The sequence below is a fragment of the Buceros rhinoceros genome, unplaced genomic scaffold, assembly GCF_000710305.1.
Source record: "Buceros rhinoceros silvestris isolate BGI_N320 unplaced genomic scaffold, ASM71030v1 scaffold6645, whole genome shotgun sequence".
NCBI classification, from domain to species: Eukaryota; Metazoa; Chordata; class Aves; order Bucerotiformes; family Bucerotidae; genus Buceros; species Buceros rhinoceros.
In genome coordinates, this window is record NW_010413316.1 from 30,562 (window position 1) to 34,642 (window position 4,081).

Sequence of the window (4,081 nt, forward strand, 5' to 3'; positions counted from 1 at the left end):
GCCCCCTCCCCTCCTATGCCTGGCCCCAGCCACAGTTAGCCCCAGCAGGACCAGGACCACGGCCAGGCTCACCGTATTGCTCCAGGTGTAATCTGCAGGGGGCAGGAAGGGACAGTTAGTGGGAGCCCCTGGCAGGAGCCCCCAGGCCAAAGGAGTCCCCTGGGGGCAACAGGGGACCCAAAGGGACAGAATGGGTACACACGGGGCTCCCAGGGCAAACCGGCACCTGGACGCTGGGAAGCTCGTGGGCTAAAGAAGGGTAAAGGGAAGTTCACAGAGAGCAAAGGGAGCTGCACGGGCTCCTGTCGGCTCTAGCTCCCTCACCCCTGCCTCCTGGGACACCCCCTTTCCACAGCCTCTGACCTGTGACCCCACCCAGTGGCACCAAAGACTGGGAGAACAGGCCCTGGCCCTTCACCTGCCACTGGGAGCCAGACGGTGCCAAGGTGTGTGACTGTCCATGGGGCTGGTAGCTGCTGGCATAGGTGACCCCTGCCCCTTGCCCCCCCCACTGGTAGCCTAGCAGCCCCGTGTCTGAGGGCGTATGGGTTATCTGGGGAGCTGGCAAGGCACAGACTCATCCGAGGGAAGCTGTAATCCTCTGCTTGGACCCACTATGACAGCTGCTTTCTTCCCCCACATCCTTGTTCCTAGTTGCCCCAAGACATGGCAGATGCCAGGGAGGAAGGGAAGAGCAGGATGTGGCTGGGGGGACGTCTCACCTCTCACCACCAAATCCAGGGTCTTGCTGACAATAGACCATTGGAATGAAGCGCCTCGGTGAAACACAGGCAGCTGTAGCTGCCTTTAGGCACACGGGAGATGTTGAAATCATCTTGTTCCTTTCACAGTAAGTTGAGGGCTTTGACCTGGCCCTCCCGGTACAGGGAACAGCCAGCGCTGGAGCGTGGGATGGTGCAACGGAAAATCACGTAAGATCCTGCAGCCACCTCGTGCCCAAGCGGGACTGAGAGGATGGATCTGGGGAGATGGAACTCGGAGGGGAGAAGAGAGGGTGTAAGAAGGTGTGCAGGACCTGGACATGGTGGAGGATCTTCATACCCTCACCACCTGACTCGGGCAGAGGTGAAGACAGTCCCCACCTCTCCAAGCCAGGAAAGAGAGGAAAAACCTTGTCCGTCACGTGGCTGGGGAAGGTGAGGGGCTGTGTGCTTCCCAGTCTGCCCATGGGGCATCCGACTTCACGTGAAGGGGTAACAGCACATCCCTCACCTTGCTCCGTGACATCCACTGCGAGCCAGCTCAGTGCCTCCATCCAGGTAAGGCAGCTGTAGGCACCTCTGTCCTCTTGGGTGGCGTTAGAGTGGAGAACCTGGCCCTGCCACCATGCAGCTCCAGGGTATGGAGCTGCTGGTCGTTCTCATACAGCATGAAGTCCCCACTGTCATGTGGCAGTTGCAGCAGATGGGGGTGGAGCCCTCTGGTGGGATCCCCCCATGCGGCTTCAGGAAGATGGAGATTGTGGGGGGTTGCACAGGGAGGGAGACGCTGCCAGACGCAGGGAGTGCCCAGCGCCGGGCGGCCCTGCCGTCTCTACGCAAGGGTGAGTCTTGTTCTCACGAGAGCTGGGGAAGAGCCCTGGGAGATGGGTGGAGGACCAGAGGTGTATCCAAACTCCCCGTCTACCTCCCAGTGATACTCACTTGGTGTAGCCTTACTCTGTGCCACCAGCCAAACACCTACAAGAGAAATAGCTGCATAACATCTCCGTGGAGTCTCTGGACACCTCATGTTGCCCTCTGGGAGCCCACACAGACCTGGCAGTCACCCAAGGCAGGCACGTGGGTTATGGGCAGCATCGTGTCCTTCTTGACTCCCTCCATCCTACACCTCATGTTGCCCTCTGGGAGCCCACACAGACCTGGCAGTCACCCAAGGCAGGCACGTGGGTTATGGGCCGCATCGCGTCCTTCTTGACTCCCTCCTTCCTCGGCTCAAGCAGGGCTTCTTCAGAGGAGGGCTTTGGCCAGCAGCACTGAGCAGCTGGGTGGCTTCTTTTGGGTCCTGATATGCCCTCGTTGTCACAAGCCACACTCTGCCCCACAGTTTGTGTTTCTGCAGACACAACTGCAGGCAGAGCTGGGATGGTTGAACAGAACTAGCATGTCCCAGTCATCTGCCTAGGGCTGGGCACCCGTGATGAACTGGTCTTAGAATCCTGTGGCTCTTAGGAGAAAAGCTATCAGGGCTTTTGGGTTTTCTTTCTTGTCTCTGGTCACTTCATGGGGAAATGGCTTCATCTCAGCTCTTGCGAAATAGGGTGATGTTTTGCAACTGGAGTGGGGAGAAGAGACAGCACAAGAGTGTTGCAAAAAGAGGGGAAACGAAACCGGTCTTGAGGCCAACACCAAATATGCAAGAGAAGCGCAACTGAGGGGAGGGGCGGGGGGCAACGAATAATGACAGTTATGGTTTATTTACAAGAGCAACATTTACAGGTTCTTTTGGTATTGCCGTTGATAAACGAACTGCAGAGCTATGGCTGATTTACCAGAGAGACCGCACAGGTCTGGTACCGAGAGCTCACAACCTGCCTGTCGCAGCCCGGCTGCGCGGTACAATAAGCCATGAATGCACAAACGGTGCATTAGAAGTGAGTAAAATCGCGATTACTGCCATACAAAATACAAAATACACCCGGGGAGAACAGTGTCACTCAGCATAGGCTGAGGCAGAGAATCTGACCCACGAGGCGTTCCCAGTGCAGGGGTGGAGAGGAGAGCGAATTCGTCAATCCATCCGTCGGTCTGGTTCTGAGCCTTCTCGTGTCCCAGTTTGGGGTCGATGTTGGGACCATATTTATACTTAGGTTTTTATGTGACATCATTGGTGTAGACATGCATGTGGTGACAACTGTAGACAAGCTCATTGCTCATGTTAATGGCACAGAGTCCGTCAATGTCCACCTTCATGCGTGGAGGTAACCACTTGTTTTGTCCAGGATGGAAAAATGGAAGGACGAGACCACGGGGCCTCTGCCCAGCTTCACACTCCTCCAGGACATTCAGATAACACCTAACACCAGATATGGATCTAGCCATAGTTGTAGCTCCGATTGTCACCTGGCCCAGTGATGAGTTTTATCGACAAAGAGCTCGCAGGCATCCAGCTGCAGACATGTACGTGTCTGAGTGACCTGGACTTTGTGCCGGGACTGTCCTCTCTACAAGGAGTCTTTCTGAAGCTTGGTGAGAAAGCTCCAACCACAAGTGGCATCATAAAGTAGCTGTTTTAACGAGACAGAATAAAAAGGGGACTATAGAGAGCAAGTAAATCTTACCCCCCTTCGGAGGCAGGGCATCCCTTTTTCCTGCAGCACGGGTGGACCCTGGATAGATTTTGCCACAGCAAGCTGCACCAATCCTACCTGGGGAGATGTGCCCAGCATCTGCAGGGGCCTAAGATTTACTTGTGATCTCTAGTCTTCTTTTTTATTCTATACCATGAAAACAGCTACTTTATTACTCCATTTGTTGTCAGGCCTTTCCCACCAAGGTGCAGGAAGCCCTCTGCACCACGTGGTCTCCACACGGTCTGTAACAGCCCGTGTGGCCCACATTGGTCTCACATGATCTATACAGTGCCAGTGATCTCTGTATGGTCCCCATGTACCCATCATGCCATATACATGCTCCGTATCCCCCCTACCCCATTTCCACATCTCCATGTTCTCCCCACTCCACTGTCATGTCCTCCATGACCCCATGTGGCCATATAGCCACATCCCAGTGTCTCCCTGACCCATAGCAATTCCATTCCATAGCTGTCTCTGTGTCCCCCTACATTATAGTGATGGACATTATAGTGATGCTCACCGCCCCCCTCCCCATAGCTCTGTTCCATGTAACTACACCACCCCATAGCTGTATACTCATGGCTCCCACCTCATTGCCATGGCCCTGTGACCACCCATCCCGTGTCCCTATGGCTCCCACCCCATAGCCACAGTCCCAAGGTCCTTGCCCCATGGCCATGGCTCCATGGTCCCAGCTCTATAGCCTTGGTCCCATAGGACTCTGACCAATAGACATATTCCCACGTATCTCTGACCAACTGCCAC

General features: G+C 55.3%; 1 pseudogene; it reads right to left on the bottom strand.

Moving 5' to 3' along the window:
- Nucleotides 1-725: 725 nt before the first annotated feature.
- On the bottom strand, nt 726-1,820 carry LOC104493910 (annotated as a pseudogene).
- Nucleotides 1,821-4,081: the final 2,261 nt, after the last annotated feature.